This window comes from Oncorhynchus tshawytscha, linkage group LG06, assembly GCF_018296145.1.
Source record: "Oncorhynchus tshawytscha isolate Ot180627B linkage group LG06, Otsh_v2.0, whole genome shotgun sequence".
Taxonomy (NCBI): domain Eukaryota; kingdom Metazoa; phylum Chordata; class Actinopteri; order Salmoniformes; family Salmonidae; genus Oncorhynchus; species Oncorhynchus tshawytscha.
The window spans coordinates 62,188,220-62,207,827 of record NC_056434.1 but is presented as its reverse complement, the minus strand read 5'-3'; positions in this window follow the sequence as shown (position 1 = coordinate 62,207,827).

The window sequence follows — 19,608 nt, the reverse complement described above, 5'->3', positions numbered from 1 at the left end:
ACCATATCCTCACATGACCATATCCTTACATGACCATATCTTCACATGACCATATCCTCACATGACCATATCCTCACATGACCATATCCTTACATGACCATATCCTCACATGACCATATCCTTACATGACCATATCCTCACATGACCATATCCATATCCTCACATGGCCATATCCTTACATGACCATATACTTACATGGCCATTTCCTCACATGACCGTATCCTCACATGACCATATACATATCCTCACATGACCATATCCTCACATGGCCATATCCTCACATGACCATATACTTACATGACCATATCCTCACATGACCATATCCATATCCCCACATGGCCATATCCTTACATGGCCATATCCTCACATGACCATATCCATATCCTCACATGGCCATATCCTTACATGACCATATCCTCACATGGCCATATCCTTACATGGCCATATCCTCACATGACCATATCCATATCCTCACATGGCCATATCCTTACATGACCATATCCTCACATGGCCATATCCTTACATGACCATATCCTCACATGGCCATATCCTTACATGACCATATACTTACATGGCCATATCCTCACATGACCATATCCTCACATGACCATATCCATATCCTCACATGGCCATATCCTTACATGGCCATATCCTCACATGACCATATCCTCACATGACCATATCCTTACATGGCCATATCCTTACATGGCCATATCCTTACATGACCATATCCTCACATGGCCATATCCTTACATGGCCATATCCTTACATGGCCATATCCTTACATGGCCATATCCTCACATGACCATATCCTCACATGACCATATCCTCACATGGCCATATCCTTACATGGCCATATCCTTACATGACCATATCCTCACATGGCCATATCCTTACATGACCATATCCTCACATGGCCATATCCTTACATGACCATATACTTACATGGCCATATCCTCACATGACCATATCCTCACATGACCATATCCTCACATGACCATATCCACATCCTCACATGACCATATCCTCACATGACCATATCCATATCCTCACATGACCATATCCTTACATGACCATATACTTACATGGCCATATCCTCACATGACCATATCCTCACATGACCATATCCATATCCTCACATGGCCATATCCTTACATGGCCATATCCTCACATGACCATATCCTCACATGACCATATACTTACATGGCCATTTCCTCACATGACCATATCCTCACATTACCATATCCATATCCTCACATGGCCATATCCTTACATGGCCATATCCTCACATAACCATATCCTTACATGACCATATCCTCACATGACCATATCCTTACATGGCCATATCCTCACATGACCATATCCTCACATGACCATATCCTCGCATGACCCTATCCATATCCTCACATGGCCATATCCTTACATGACCATATACTTACATGGCCATTTCCTCACATGACCATATCCTCACATGACCATATCCTCACATGACCATATCCATATCCTCACATGACCATATCCATATCCTCACATGGCCATATCCTTACATGACCATATATTACATGGCCATTTCCTCACATGACCATATCCATACATGACCATATCCTAACCAGGCCAGGAAAATCTGTTCAAGTGTAGCTTTTGAACAGCAGTGTGGGGAACTATTTAGAATGGACTCTGACAGACTAAGAACACGGTTCAAACAGTGATTGGCATACCCTCAAGTCAATATGTTTCGGGCTATTCTAGTGATGTATAGATTTATTCGATTTCACCGTGGACATGTGTTTGCATCATGACAAGCTGGCAAAATATCCCATATAGAACAATACATGGACATTTGATTTGAATAACTTTGTCAGATGTGAATGTGTCAGCCTAGTCATACCCTTCACAGGACCCTTGATGAGGCACACATACCCTGTTGTGAAAACCACTGCTCTGGACTCTGTCTCCACCCTCCATCATGTTCAAACTTTGACAGCTTTCCACAATTGCCACTAGGAGGCAGCAGATTCAAACGCTGGATGGTAGCAATGCTCTTATGCACAAATCCATGTGGCCTATGGTCTATGGCCTATGGCCTTTCCATTCCTTTCCTTTCGCCCTCTCTCTCAGTCTCTCTCTCTCCTCTTTCTCTTCCTTTCCATTTCCCACGTCCTCTCTCTTTCTGTCTCTCTCGTTCTGTCTCCCACTCCCCCCCCTCTCTCTCTCTTTCCCTGTCTCTTTCTCTCTCTAGTATACTGTACTGTATGAATGCCTGCTGAACAGAATAGTTACCTGTCCTGTTGTTGCTTACAGTTCACTTTGATTGAATACCCTGACTAATTTTACTCCCAGTCCTCAAGAGACCCCTTTGAATTGGCTACCCGTAAACATGCAGCATTTTAGATTTCTCCTTTTGTTTTTGCAGAGTTTCATATTTGATGGAGTTAAGTGAAACTGTCTTCCATCTCAGAATTGGGCAACAAAAGGGGCTTGGCATTATATTTTGAAGGAAGTAACAGTTTGAGATATTAGGTTGGTGACATTACCTTACATAACCTTACATAACCTTATATTACCTTACATAACCTTACATTACCTTACATAACCTTACATAACCTTACATTACCTTACATAACCTCACATAACCTTACATAACCTTACATAACCTTACATAACCTTACATTACCTTACATAACCTTACATAACCTTACATTACCTTACATAACCTTACATTACCTTACATTACCTTGCATAACCTTACATTACCTTACATTGCCTTACATAACCTTACATAACCTTACATTACCTTACATGGCCTTACATAACCTTACATAACCTTACATTACCTTACCTTACATAACCTTACATAACCTTACATAACCTTACTTGCTACACAGCGTAAACATGTTTCTCAGCATTTTTAGAACCCATTTGAAGTGTTTGTTGTGCTCAAATTAACAATGACTACAAAAGTGTTAATTTGCCTAATATACATGTGTTTTGATTGGACCACAGACGATATATCTGCCATTTCTTCAAGTCGTGGATTTTTGGGCTTTTACAAAGCATTTGGTTTATGGCTGACACTGACATGCATTCACTAAATATGTTTTCTTGGTTCTTGGTGTTTTTACAGAACAGACCACTTACAATTCCAATGTTGAACTATTTATCTTTAATTCCTGCAGCAATGCTGAGAGGGAAAGGTTGAGATAGGAGAGAGACTAGGTGGCCTGAGTCGAACCTGGTAAAACGGTGTTCTTCTTACTGTTTGAAGTCTTGTAGAGAGAGCAAGAGAGAGAGCGAGAGAGAGAGAGAGAGAGAGAGAGAGAGAGAGAGAGAGAGAGAGAGAGAGAGAGAGAGAGAGAGAGAGAGAGAGAGAGAGAGAGAGAGAGAGAGAGAGAGAGAGAGAGAGAGAGACTAAGCTTCAGAGACCAGCGAGATAGAGCCAGACAGACTAATCGTCAGTGATCAAGCCTAAACTCGTGACCTCATCAGTTCAAATCATTTCTGTACAGTAAATGAGGATCGAGGGGTAGTAATGTGTTATAGTACAGAGTGCTCATAGCTCGGCCTTTCAAGTGAACCGTGCTTAAACTCATTATGCAGTCTGATGAATATGTCACTTATTTAATATGGTAATAATGTAGCTGCTTCCTTGTTTGTAAATACCTTTTTCATGGCCCTTCTCATTGTAGTTCACTGACTGTTTCACTAGCAGTAGCTTTTATGCAAAGCTACTTCCGGAAAGTACATTTTTATTTTGTGTATGTGTTCGCTGTGGGAATAATAATACAAGTAATTACAACTGTTTTATTGTCACATAAAAGGGAAAGGTGCAGTGAAATGTGCTGTTTTACAGGGTCGGCCATAGTAGTGCGGCACCCCTGGAGCAAATTAGGATTAAGCTCAAGGGCACATCGACAGATTTTTCACCTTGTCGGCACGGTGTATTTGAACCAGCAACCTTTCGGATACTGGCCCAAAGGTCTAACAACTATGCTACCTGTCACCAACCGTTGTGTTGCTGTTACCAACTGAGACGCACCAGTTCACTTCATGTTGAAGTGTTGAGGTCGAACCCCCAGCTGTCTCACAGTCAGAAGTGTTCATGATATCAGCAAAACTATATGATACTGTATACTCCCCCTGCTAACATTGCTGACAAGACCTTCTCTCTTCCTGGCTGAGTTAAAGTTACTCCTTCTTGCCCACAGTACTGTTCCTCCTTTTCCTTCTCCTGTCTTCTCTTTCCTTAGTTATCAGATATCATTACCCAAGTCTTAAAGGCACATTACAGCTAATACTAATTCAACTAAAGGCCTTGCCTGAGGTCAAAATCATTGCAGGCCCTCATTTAGACAGATCGTGGTCAAGCGTTCTCTCTGGCTCATTCACTTGACTTTGTTCTTCACCAGATTTACCAGACTAAACCAAATCCCTGTCAGTAGCCTACCGGTCCGACAGTGTTCAATTTGGTGGAGCATGTTTTGATTTGTGAAATCCGCTCGGCGTCTCTCCTCTCTCCTCACTTCATGCCCGAAGGTGGTTCAGATAGACAACAACACCTGTCAGTGCTGTCAGTCCCGCGTCAAAGACATTTCAATTTAATCGCATGCCTCCCTCCGGCCTGGGCAAATTACCACTTTAAAGGCAGAGGGTCCCCAGGTTTCCCCTGGAGCGCCAGGCTAGGGACTCTCTCTTTCACCCCACTGTTCAGCAATGCTGATGAGTACCTCGGCACCCCTGTGGCATGTCTGTCCCCATCCAAAACAAAGGACTCTCAGATGGATACAGGAGCACAGTGAATTATTCTGTATGAATAGAATAACATCTTAATTGCAGTCTGCCGAATGGAATGTTTACAGCAAGAACTATACAAGTGGAGACAATTTGAATTGTTCAAATCTTTATTATGTGATGGAGCAGCTGGGATTGTTGTAGAAAATTACATGCTGACAGTGAAATACACGTGAGGTTTTAGTCACTGTTATCTAACAGGTATCATTCAATCGAAAGCTGTAATGTGCAGTGAGAGTGGACATTTCTGAAGGTACATGACATTGAGTCCACTTCTGGTTCCACACAGTAGATGTTGCATTTTTGAGTAGATGAATTCCAACATGCCTTCTCGTGATTGAACAAGGGCCTCCCCAGCACAGGAGGCTGCTAGGGGAACGGGGACGTCTTATAATAATGGCTGGCATGGAATAAAAGGGATTGTTTTTCAACACATGGAAACCCTGTGCAAAATGAGCTTCATACCATTCCGTGAACGTCGTTCCAGCCAGTACTATGAGCCCGTCCACCCCAATGAAGGTGCAATCAGCCAACTGTGCTCCCCAGTATATACTATAGGACGCGAGAGATGGGAACAACCTTGACATGACTGTAGTAAAGTGAGAACATCAGACAACTTGGCGTACTACTCCACTGTGCGATAGCTAGAAAGTGAACGCACCATCTGGTCCTTGAGTCCCAATACGTCAGTTTCACGATGATACCTGCGCCGCCTAGCTTAGATGGTTTGACTTCTGCTAATCGTGCTCTTACGCTGCAATTAAAGATCAAACACTGATTAACGAAACATGTAGAGTTCACACATCCTTATGGTCTAGCTTGTTCTTTCCCTCTGTACGCCTTTGAAAGTCTTGACGAGCAGCATTATATTTATCCTTTCGTGGGCATCGAGGCCCCACGTTTCCCCCCTCCGCTCTTCTTATTTCATATCCTCACCCCTGTCCTCTGATCTCTCGTTTCCCTCTCCCTACGCTATATTGAATTTGAACAGTAAGTATTTCAATTGGCTCTGTTTTTAGATGTGTTCAAGGCTCTAAAAGGCATGTGAACTAAGACATGAACAGAACAATTGAGTGGTTGTTGGAAATGGAAATCTTTATCTCTCTTTCTCACTCCTTTTCTCTCCCTCCCCTCCGTTCGGATTGAAGAGGGGAGATGTGAAGGTCGCTGTCTGTTTCTTGTTATGACATTCCTCCAGTTCTGAGCTTTCTCTTTGTCCAGTTCTCAGTTCTCCAGTCCCCCCTCCCCCCCCTCCCCTCTGTGGCCCACAGCGCATTGAGAGCTGTGTGCACCAAGCTCTCGCAGGCAGGCAGTGGATAACTCATGGACATGGGAAACACAGGTGAAGCATTGTTCAGCGGGACTCCCAACTCTCCCCTTTCCCCCTTCCCCATTCAACCCAGTGCAGTGATAACATACAGTCCTCACCATATGTATTTCGACAGTGAACCAAACATTGACATTTTGGCTCTATACTCAAGCAATTTGGATATAAATTTGGATCAAATGATGAATATGAGGAGACAGCACAACATGTCACCTTTTACTTACAGTGTATTACAGTAGTCAAATGTTGAGTATATGGCCCCGTATACTGTGCATGCTTGTGACTCAGATGCATTTGCAGTTGGTTTTGGCTATGCTTTGGCTCGTGTCTCATCCAATAGTAACTGTTTTTGTCAGTGAATATAGAAGATGTTTCTGGTGGATGCTGCCATGATTAGGAATCATGAATGGATCACAAATAATGATGGGTGAGAGAGTTACAGAGCCAGAAAGACCACACTCCTCCCAACATGCTAACCTCCCTTGTCATTGGTGATGGTGAAAGGTTAGCATCTTTTGTCGTAGCCTCTGTAACTTTCTTACCTCGTGTTTTTTTCCCTAATCATGGAATTACCGGAATTCTTTTTGAAATATTCAGGAAGATCTTCTCTCCTCACATAGAAAGAAATGACTCCAAACATCGCCGCCATTCAGTTACTATTGGACAAAACCAAAACATAGCCAAATCAAAACTGCCCCTGCATCCAACGAGTATGCAGAGTCGCACGCTTGACGCGGTCGTTGTGTGCAAGAGATATGGGACCAAATACTAAACTTTAGAATGCTTTAGTACAAGGTAGGTGAAAAACTTATTCCAAATACTTATGACTTCTTCAAATGGGGGAGCCGAGATACATAAAGTGAATGCTTTTGTGTCTAAATGGTATGAAACATAATGGTACATATGACATATACTGTATGAAAATACCCGAAAATGAAAGTTGACATTCTGTACTAAAAACATTTTTTTAAATCTCAAATACTAAATGCCGGAGTATAGAGCCAACATTTCAATGTTAGCTTCACTGTCCAAATACATATGATGAGGACTGAAAGCGCTTCTTTCAGTGATGGGAACCCATAGATAAGGTGATGTGGCTGGGTCGTCTCCAGGGAACAGGGCGTTCTAAGATACTGATACTGGTTGAGAAGGAAGGAGGGAGGTCGACTGCCCTGGCTGGGTGGTGACATCATGTACAATGTACTGCTGCTAGTGTGTGTGTGTGTGTGTGTGTGTGTGTGTGTGTGTGTGTGTGTGTGTGTGTGTGTGTGTGTGTGTGTGTGTGTGTGTCTGCGTATGCGCATGTGTGCATGCATACGTACAATAGCAGTCAAAAGTTTGGACACACATACTCATTCAAGGGTTTTTCTTAATTTTTACACTCTTGGCATTCTCTCAACCAGCTTCATGATGTAGTCACCTGGAATGCTTTTCAATTAACACATGTGCCTTGTTAAAAGTTAATTTGTGTAATTTCTGAGCCAATCAGTTATGTTGTGACAAGGTAGGGATGGTATACAGAAGATAGCCCTATTTGGTAAAAGACCAAGTCCATATTATGGCAAGAACAGCTCAAATAAGCAAAGAGAAACAACTGTCCATCACTACTTTAAGACATGAACGTCAATCAATCTGGAAAATATCAAGAACTTTGAAAGTTTCTTCAAGTACAGTCGCAAAAACCATCAAGCACTATGATGAAACTGGCTCTCATGAGGACCGCCACAGAAAAGGAAGAATCAGTTACCTCTGCTGCAGTGGATAAGTACATTAGAGTTAACGGCACCTCAGAGCTTTGCAGAGTTCAAGTAACAGACACATCTTAACATCAACTGTTCAGAGGAGACTGTGAATCAGGCCTTCATGGTCAAATTGCTGCAAAGAAACCACTACTAAAGGACACCAATTTTTTATTTTTTTTATTTTACCTTTATTTAACCAGGTAGGCAAGTTGAGAACAAGTTCCCATTTACAATTGCTACCTGGCAATAAGAAGAGACTTGCTTGGGTCAAGAAACACGAGCAATGGACATTAGACCAGTGGAAATCTGTTGTTCGGTCTGATGAGTCCAAATCTGATATTTTCGGTTCCAATCACCATGTCTTTGTGAGACGCAGAGTAGGTGAACGGATGATCTCTGCATGTGTGGTTCCAACAGTGAATCATAGAGGAGTTGTGATGGTGCTTTGCTGGTGACACTGTCAGTGATTTATTTAGAATTCAAGGCACACTTAACCAGCATGGCTACCACAGCATTCTGCAGCGATAATGTCATCCCACCTGGTTTGCGCTAAGTGGGACTATCTTTTTTTTCTTCAACAGGACAATGACCCAGCATACCTCCAGGCTGTGTAAGATATTTGACCAATAAGGAGAGTGATGGAGTGCTGCATTAGATGACCTGGCCTCCACAAATCACCCGACCTCAACCAACTTGAGATGGTTAGGGATGAGTTGGACCGCAGAGTGAAGGAAAAGTAGCCAACAAGTGCTCAGCATATGTGGGAACTCCTTCAAGACTGTTGGAAAAGCATTCCAGGTGAAGCTGGTTAAGAGAATGCCAAGAGTGTACAAAGCTGTCATCAAGGCAAAGGGTAGATAATTTGAAAAATATAAAAAATATATTTGGATTTGTTTAACACTTTTTTGGATACTACATGATTCCATATATGTTATTTCATAGTATTGATGTCTTCATTATTATTCTACAATGTAGAAAATAGTCAAAAATAAAGATAAACCTTTGAATGTGTAGGTGTGTCCAAACTTTGACTGGTAATGGACTGGTACTATGACATTTCAGGGCTATTTCACAAGAAACCGGAACACCGTTGCAGTTCAGTTCATAATTTTCCTTCCACTTTCTTCAGTGCTGCACAGACATGAGGAAAATGTCTCCAAAATGTATGTTTTTCCATGAATAGAATGTGCTTTTGGATTGAGTAATTCAGTCCCATATCATTGAAAATACTTGCAACCAGTTGTGAACTTACATAACCAATCAAGGATAATCAAAGCATAGGTCAGGATGACCCTGCCCAGAGCAACCTCCCAAGGCCAGCCACAGTGTTATGTTCTCTTTTCATCTGTCTCAATAGCCTAGTTTATACATGGCGCGATCACGCGTCCTGTGTCTTGATATGCTCCACCATTTGATTGTGGCCCCATTTTTAAAAATGTGTCTACACATGGTATTAAAACATGTCTCTTATCCGTCCGCTGTGTCTGCACTGTGACCAGACTTCCTGGTTTCTCCCAGTAAGCAAATTATTTTGACAGATATTTTCAAAATAATATTTATTTATTCTAAAGACACATATTGTTGCCATAGGTCAGTAGTGCCACCGGTCAATGATTCTGGAGGACTGGAGAATGATGATTTAAATGTTTTAACTATCCAAATCTGTCTACACTTGTAAGATATCAAGACACAAGGGCTGTGTTTCCACAGGCAACTCAATTCTGATATGTCTGCCCAATTACTGGCATTAGAGCGGATCTGATTGTTAAAAAAAGAAGAAAAATATTAGAATTGGTCTGCCTGTATAAACACAGCCAACGCGTGCCTGACGACCTCTGGAGGAGGTCAGGAAGATCGGATCAAAGTCAGATCACAATGTGTCTTTTAATTGTCTACATCGGTCTAAAAATGTGGGCACAATCAGAATGTGGACAAGATCAGGAAAAAGGGTGCATGTTAGAACCAGTTATAAACGGGGCTAATGTTTAGTCCTTCAATGTGTCCCCTGTCACTTTACCACCACCTGGAAGGCATCTGTAAAAAAAAACACACACAAAAAAAAGTGTTACTTTGATTTCAGATACTTTCTCCCTTTCCAAGGTTGTTAATGAGCTGTCAGTCAAATAACCAGTTTGATCCACAGGCTACAGTGTCAGGGACGTGTTACTGCTCTACTAAAACCTGTAACTGGCTCTGTGGCGGCTGACACGACAACAAACAGGCAAATTTGTGTCTTTCTGTTTAGTTGACCTTGAATCTCATATTAAATTTGGAAGGGGATGTTATCAGCCTTTCCTTATGTGGTTTGCTACAGGGTTAATTTAGCAGGAGGCCGTACCAAAGAGGAGACATTCACAGTGTTTTTTTAGTGGTGCAGGAGAGAAGCTTGGTGAAAATATCTGATTTAACTCTTTGGTGCACGTGGTTTAAAAGCGACCTGGTAAAACTGTCCCACGTTGATATTCAATTACTTTGAACAAATCTCCAATGTGGAATTTTTTAAAAACATTTTTTTAAATGTTCATAAACAAAGGCTCTCCTTTTACTTTGAGCCTGGCGACTTCCCATTGTACTGTTGTTTCTTTCAGAGTGCCGTCATTCACATGTCCACAAATAACCCTGGCACACAGTTGTTGATACCAAACTCTGAACACTAAAAGGGCTAAAGGGAAGAAACAACCTTTTCTCCTTCCTTCGTTGTCTCCTTTTAAATGTCCTTTTTAACGAGGTAGTGGTCGGGTTGGCCAGATACCACACACAACCGACCGGGCAGGTTTATCTTCCAGACGTGACCTGAGCAGGGGTTATCATTAAATCTGTTATTGTGTGTGTGTGTGGGTGCATGCTCGGATCCCAGCTAACAATTCCAGGGAGAGAGAATGTTTTTGTAATGTCACCCGTAATGTTCCCCTAATGTTTTGGTCCTTTTTTCAATTTAGTTAGGGGGAACATTCTATCAATGTTACCAAAAGCCTTTTGAGAACCTTTTTTTTCCCGAATGTGTTGGTGTTAAAGTTAGATTAACATTCCCTTAATGTCAAGCAGAACTGACCTAGAACGTGTTTACAGTATTCCCAGCATATACAATCATGTTCTAGACACTTCATGAGAATGTTGCAAGAACACTCCTGTGTCCAGTTTTCTAAAGGTTAGGAGAATACTCCATCATCATTTATGCAATTATTAGTCAATATGTCCTCACCTGGGATTTCAACTCCACAACCTCTCGGTTAACAACATTCAGCTTTTTTTTCAGCCCATCATTATTTGACAACTATACAGAAAGCGCTTCAATTGCTGACATGAATAAATACAATCAATGATGAGAATAGTCAGATTAACTGATACCTGAGATGGACACGGTGGCATAGCAGGAAGCTCGGAGTACTGTGAATCAAGAGGTTGTGAGTTCAAATCCCAGGTGAGGACATGTTAAATAATAATGACTGTATAAACACACAATGTAATCTTGTATGCAAAGTTAAAACCAGTGTCTATGAGGATCCCTAACCTTGCCAACCAATAAAGAGCTGTGACTGGATCTGTGGTTTACCTTGATTGGCTTGTCACCAGTGACATGTTCAATAATTGTTCTCTTTCATTGTGTCGAGAACATGGCAACTATGTTGGAGTCACGTGAATGTTTTAGCAACATTCCCATGAAACGTGTCTAGAACATTAATGTCTTAAGTTCTGAGAACATGGTAACCATTATTCTGGGTAAGTTATATGACATTAAGAGAATGGTTTCTTGGAAATGTTCCTTCAACATCACTGGAATACTCCTATAACAACGTTAGTTAATTAACAAATGAAACTATTAAAGGGACATTCTTTAAAGTTGTGGGAACGTTTGTTGTTAGCTAAGATGTGTGTGCGCACATTTAGTTACCTAATATGAAATCCCGCTTCTTTCCCCCATTGTCTAACAAAACAGGGCAAATCAGTCTGATTTGACAACACGTTTCAAGTCACTGGACACATTTTGGGCAATTCATTTTGTCATGTGGGAATAGTAAATGGGTCACTTTGAAGGCTACTGGCCTAGTTATAACAGAAAACTTTGAGCTCCTTCCCTCCCATCAAGCTCAACACGTTCATCTTTTAGAGGTCAATCAGTGCTGGGTTGAATGGACGGTGCAGCCCACACTGAGATCAATTGTTGGTAACACATAGCACATTCATATCTGGGTATGTTTGATGTGTAATGTAGACTTGTGTTTTTTCTCCTGTCTGATGTAACAGTATTGACAAATCGTTACAATGGAGGTGGCTGTTTGGTGTCTCGTACTTCAGTGGTTGTGCAGTACAGTGGTCAGCTGTTCTGTACTACGCTGAGCTTGAGCTGATCGGTCTAGCTTTAGAACGTCACACGTCGGGCTGCTGGAGGTTCCAAGACTCAACACGTCAGTACTGTGCTGTGCCGATCAGTGCTTGGTTAGTGCTAGGACACTCGTGTGTCATTTTATTCCTCAGACATGGCTGTAGACTCCCATAGCTTCCAACAACTGTTAAAAAAAGAGTCACGTTACAGTGGAAACGGTCTCAACTACGCATCTCATCTTTTCTGATCTGAATGCCCCGTCTGCAGTTAACTGTTCGACAATACAACATTCTAAAACTGGCTAATTTTGAGTCGTCCTGTCGGTCCTTATGTCGACTGTTGGATCTGAGCTGGGCTTAAAAAGGCTAAAATCCTAAATCAGCACTCCTACTCTGAGATACGTGATACATACGACCCCTGCTCTTTTCCTACCCATCATCCCCCTGGAGCTCACCCCCCCCCTTAGCCCATTTGCGGATGGAAATAGCTTGTCTGTGACACTTGGCTCCTGAGCGTCAGGGCAGCTTTAAATCAAATCAAAATGTTTTTGTCCCATGCTTTGTAAAACAACAAGTTTAGACTAACAGTAAAATGCTTACTTGCGGGCCCTTCCCAACATTGCAGAGAGAAAACCTAGGAAAATGATCTAAAAATAATAACAAGAGGAATAGAAATACAATAAGTGATGATAACTTTTCGACACAGACGGTACCAGTACAGAGTCGATGTGTAGGGATACGATGTAATTGAGGTAGATACATTATTTACATATACAGTAGGTCGGGGTAAAGTGACTTGGCAACAGGATAGATAATAAACAGTGTCACCAGCAAAGCACGCCTACACCATCACACCTCCTCCATGCTTCACTGTGGGAACCACACATGCGGAGATCATCCGTTCACCAACTCTGCATCTCACAAAGACATGGCCGGTTGGAACCAAAAAAATAAATAATTTGACTCATCAGGCCAAAGGACAGATTTCCACCGGTCTAATGTCCATTGCTCGTGTTTATTGGCCCAAGCAAGTCTCTTCTTCTTATTGGTGTCCTTTAGTAGTGGTTTCTATGCAGCAATTTGACCATGAAGGCCTGATTCACGTCTCCTCTGAACACTTGATGTTGAGATGTTACTTACTTGAACTCTGCAAAGCATTTATTTGGGCTGCAATGTATGAGGCTGCTAACTCTAATGACTTATCCTCTGCAGCAGAGGTAACTCTGGGTCTTCCTTTCCTGTGGCGGTCCTCATAAGAGTAATTTTCATCATAGCACTTGATGGTTTTTGCGACTGCACTTAAAGAAACTTTCAAAGTCCTTGAAATGTTCCATATTGACTAACCTTCATGTCTTAAAGTAATGCTGGACTGTCATTTCTCTTTGCTTGTTTGAGCTGTTCTTGCCATAATATGCACTTGGTCTTTTATCAAATAGGGCTATCTTCTGTATACCACACCTACCTTGTCACAACACAACTGATTGGCTCAAACGGATTAAGAAGGAAAGAAATTCCACAAATTAACAAGGTACACCTGTTAATTGAAATGCATTTCAGGTGACTACCTCATTAAGCTGGTTGAAAGAATGTCAAGAGTGTGCAAAGCTGCGATCAAGGCAAAGGGTGGCTGCTTTGAAGAATCTCAAATATAAAATATATATTTAATTTGTTTAATACTTTTTTGGTTACTACATGATTCCATATGTGTTATTTCATAGTTTTGCTGTCATCACTATTATTCTACAATGTAGAAAATAGTAAGAATAAAGAAAAACCCTGGAATGAGTAGGTGTGTCCAAACTTTTGACTTATTTTAGATACATTTTACCTTATGATCGCTGGGGACAAATGTGAAACCAGTCATATGGCAGCAAATTGAAGCATATCAACGGATCACTTTTTCCACAGCGCAGTTTATGAAACGCTGGCCTCATAACTTGGGGTGAAATTTTGAGACCCCGGCTATAGGCTTCTGTAGTCATGCGCAAATGACAAATGATAGCGCCAAACCTGTCAAGTTGATTCATGATTTCTAGAATGTTTTTAATTATATGCCTAGACTTATCAGCATTTTTTCAAGTTGTAATGTATTAGCCACTATCGGTAGGCACAGTCAGTTTTACCCACATTCATGTATACCAGTCACGGACTTTAGTGTTATTTCCATTACATCGTTAGTTGACCTTTCTTTCCTCTGTCACGTTCGTGTGGTTGTTCCAGAGGATCGCTAGCAATAGTGGACCATGTTAGGATAATGTATTACAAGTTGTGCAATCATTTTGGTACATGTAGCCTATTTGACTCATTATGGAACGCAAACCATACGTAGCAGTTTAAACCTGGAGCACGCTTCACAACGACTCAAATATTGCCATCACAGATCCATTAATAGTGAGGATAATTAGGGTAGATATATATATATTTTTAATTTTTTTATTTTAATTTACCAATATATTTGTCCAAATTACTTTTTGTATTATTCAGAAATAGTTTAACCCTTAATAATATACAAGGTCAGGGTATTTTTAAAACGTTTAGTTAGTGCTTAAGGTGACAAATATGCATATTTGCATAGCTTTCTTTAATTGATCCCTAATATCCTTAAACCGTTCTCTCCAGAATTTTTTTAAAATAAAAAAATGGTTCACCAAATTTAAAGGGATGGCTTTAGATAATGCACTGAAAACCCTATTAAATGAAAACTCCACGAGAAAATCTGGTGGCCAGCAATTTGGGACTATTTTCAGCAGTTGAGTAAATTGTATTCAGCGTGCCCAAGGGAATCAAATCAAATCAAATTTTATTTGTCACATACACATGGTTAGCAGATGTTAATGCGAGTGTAGCGAAATGCTTGTGCTTCTACCACATGCAAAGCCGATTATGCACCTGCATAAGGAAAGTCTGAATACCTACTAAAAACTACTAAGAAGTGCATTGGAAAGGCGTACATTTCCTAAGTCTGAATCGGGCCCTATGCGAATTAGAGTGGGTCCAGGGTGTCTGGAATGATGGTGTTGATGTGAGCCATGACCAGCCTTTCAAAGCATTTCATGTCTACAGATATGATTGCTACGGGGCAACAGTCATTTAGACAGGTTACATTGGCGTTTTTGGGCACAGGGATTATGGTGGTCTGCTTAAAACATGTAGATATTACAGACTGGGTCAGGGTGAGGCTGAAAATGTAATTGAAGACACTTGCCAGCTGGCCGGTGGATGTTCTGAGTACGCGTCCTGGTAATCCGTCTGGCCCAGCGGCCTGGTGAATGTTGACCTGCTTAAAGGTCTTACTCACGTCTTTACCTTGCGTTGAGATGATACTGTTTGCCATGACTAGCCTGTTCACTCAGACGGTTGTTGTTTGGCAGAGGAAAAATCTGAGCAGGACTAAAAGCTAAACAGTTCACTCAGATGGGAACTGATTTCTCATTCTGGAGTGGAATCCCTCCCGCCACATTTCTGCCAGCCCCGAATGTAAATAGACAGGAACTCCTGGGGTAGGGGTGAATGGTGAAGTGGAGAAAAGAGAGAGAACTGAGGGGTTTCAGCTCCAAAACAGAGTTTATCTATCAACATTCCGACATTATGCTGAGAACATTTAGTATGCATGAGCCCATCCATTCACCACATGAAAGCCCGTTGGGAGCATTGCCCAGTGATCACACAAGGAAACATCAGTGTGAATGGTGCACTTGACTGTCGGCCTACTCTCTTCCACACAAAACACCCATCCACACAGCATGTCTGACTTTCACGCTCTCCACTCATTAACAAAAGATGGTTTAATAAGACGGTATGGTAAGGAATACTTTTTTGGGGGGGGGGCTAAATATGAGAGGTAATTCAGTCACCCTCATAAACACAGTCTGGCTTTTTACTGCAGCCAGTCAGGTTTTTACTTGCACATTTACCCCGTGTGCCCCTGATGTTACACCTACTACTCTAACATCTACATGTTCCCTTGTCATCGAAATTAATAAATCACAGGGCTTTTATGCTGAGGGCCCAGATGAGCAGAGACAAGCCTCCTTTCCCCTCCCTGTGACCTAAATGCAGCTGCTTTCCCCCTCTCAGTAAAGGCTGCTATGGGATCACATCAAAAACCAAGCCCTCTGCACTGTGAAGGCAATTTAAAATCCACAAACAAATGAATAGGTAAACACGCAGAGCGGAGGTGTAAAACCTTATGAGGTGCAATGTTTCATCATTTACATATGATCAGTTTAGAAATGTTGTTTTGTGTTCTATCTTCTCATCTCTCAGCCCAGCTAACAATTCCAGGGAGAGAGAATGTATTTGTAATGCTACCCGTAATGTTCCCCTAATGTTTGAGTGTCCAGTTTTTCCATTAGTTAGGGGTACATTCTGTTTGCTAGAAAACTTTTTTTAGCATGTCCTGGTGTTAAAGTTATGTTTTACATTAAGGGAATGTTCTCTTCTCTAGGACATTGTTAAAATGTTCTCAGAATACACAACATTCATGTTCTCGATGCGTTTTATGGGACGTTTCAAGAACATTCATGTGTCCAGTTTTCTGAGTGTAAGGAGAGTATTCCAACAATGTCACATCAAAACACACACAGAACATGGTTGCCATGTTCTCACAACATAATTTAAACTCAGCAAAAAAAGAAACGCCCTCTAGCTGTCAACTGTGTTTATTTTCAGCAAACTTAACATGTGTAAATATTTGTGTGAAGATAACAAGATTCAACAACAGACATAAACTGAACAAGTTCCACAGACATGTGACTAACAGAAATGGAATAATGTGTCCCTGAACAAAGGGGGAGGGTCAAAATCAAAAAGTAAGTGTCAGTATCTGGTGTGGCCACCAGTTGCATGAAGTACTGCAGTGGATCTCCTCCTCATGGACTGCACCAGATTTGCCAGTTCTTGCTGTGAGATGTTACCTTACTCTTCCATCAAGGTTCCTGGACATTTCTGGGGGGAATGGCCCTGGTCCTCACCCTCCGATCCAACAGGTCCCAGATGTGCTCAATAGGATTGAGATCCAGGCCCTTCGCTGGCCATGGCAGAACACTGATATTCCTGTCTTGCAGGAAATCACGCACAGAATGAGCAGTATGGCTGGTGGCATTGTCATGCTGGAGGGTCAGATCAGGATGAGTCTGCAGGAAGGGTAACACATGATGGAGGAGGATGTCTTCCCTGTAACACACAGCGTTGAGATTGCCTGCAATGACAACAAGCTCAGTCCGATGATGCTGTGACACACCGCCCCAGACCATGACGGCCCCGACGACAAATGCGAATCCGACCATCACCCTTGCTGAGATAAAACCGCGACTCGTCAGTGAAGAGCACTTCTTGCCAGTCCTGTCTGGTCCAGCGACGGTGGGTTTGTGCCCATAGGCGACGCTGTTGCCGGCGGTGTCTTGTGAGGACCTGCCTTACAACAGGTCTACAAGCCCTCAGTCCAGCCTCTCTCAGCCTATTGCGGACAGTCTGGGCACTGATGGAGGGATTGTGCGTACCTGGTGTAACTCAGGCAGTTGTTGTTGCCATCCTGTACCTGTCCTGCAGGTGTGATGTTCGGATGTACCGGTCCTGTGCAGGTGTTGTTACGTGGCTGCCACTGTGAGGATGAGCAGTTGTCCATCCTGTCTCCCTGTAGCGCTGTTTTAGGCGTTGCACAGTACGGATGTTGCAATTTATTGCCCTGGCCACATCAGCAGTCCTCATGCCTCCTTGCAGCATGCCTAAGGCACGTTCAAGCAGATGAGCAGGGACCCTGGGCATCTTTCTTTTGATGTTTTTCAGAGTTTGTAGAAAGGCCTCGTTAGTGTCCTAAGTTTTCATAACTGTGACCTTAATTGCCTACCATCTGTAAGCTGTTAGTGTCTTAATGACCATTCAACAGGTGCATGTTCATTAATTGTTTATTGAACAAGCATGGGAAACAGTGTTTAAACCCTTTACAATGAAGATCTGTGAAGTTATTTGGATTTTTACAAATTATCTTTGAAAGACACTGTCCTGAAAAACTGTCCTGAGTTTATTAGTGTTCTAGACACATTTCATGGGAATGTTGCATTTCTGTGTACTGGATCAGTTGTCAGGACATTGCCCGATGGCCCTAAATAAACATTGCCAACATTTAACTCAACATGTCCTCCTCTTAGATTTGAACTTACAACCTTTTGGATGTAAGATCATTCAGGTCTTACTGCTACAATGTCTATGTCAGTTAACAATTAAATCAATCTTTGATCATTGACTTGATTTACTTATTTCAACAATTGATTGGATATTAGGATAATGGAGGAGATGGCTGCCATTTTACAGTCCCCTAACCAATTGTGCTATTATGTATTTTTTCCACGTTATTTGTAACTTATTTTGTACTTAATGTTTCTGACACCATCTCGTATGTCCGAAAATAGCTTCTAGATATCAGGACAGCGATTACTCACCCCTTACTGGAAGAATATTATTTTTATTCAATGAGTCGGACGCAAAGGATTTACTCCAGACACCCGGCAAGGCCCTCATTCAAGCAGGAGAAAGTAACGGAGATATCGGGGACGTAGGTCTGGGTGCCTTGTAAGGATCCGACGGCGAGTGGGTTAAATCTGCCTTTACCATCGATCCTATTAGCCAGCGTACAATCACTGGATAATAAAATAGACTAACTACGAGGACATTAATTACTGTAATATCTTATGTTTCACCGAGTCGTGGCTGAACGACGACATGAATAACATACAGCTGGTGGGTATTACGCTTTTTCGGCAGGATAGAACAACAATTTATCATCAGGTAGAATGGAAAACCAGCAAGCACCAGACCCTGTAGAGTAATAGTTTAATTCCTCTGCCCTAGAGGAGGACAGTGGGTGGTCATCATTGGTGCCCTGTGATCGAGAAGAAACAGGCGCAATAGATTATGGTCATTGTAGTTAATTACCACGTTCTTACGCTGAACGTTGATATGGCTTGGAGTTGCTGTGGCACAGTAGTTTGTGCTACTCAACAGCACCTGTATATAACAATTTGTTTTTACCAAATAGACTTATGTTTAAAAACAGTGAATATTAGAGTATCTGTCACTGGTACTATGCTGGTGGACATATCTAACAAATGGAAAATAGAGAATTGAGTCTGATAATTCTGTGGACCAGACCAAGTTGAATTAATAGTAGTCTTTTTTTCTCCCACAGATGGCCTGCTTAGCTGCTTAAAAATCTTACAAGCTTGTTTTGGCTGGTCTGTAGCTTACTCTTTACATGTTTGGGGCTGCTGGTGAACCATGATGTGCAGGCATAATCAAAAGTGACAATGGACTAGCGCACTTGCCAGTCTTTAGGGTGTCGTTGTCAGCCCGTTTCGAGGATGCTGGAATTATATTTTGGATGACGCGTGCATGCCTACAGGAGCCGTTTGAAGTAGCCTAATCAGATGA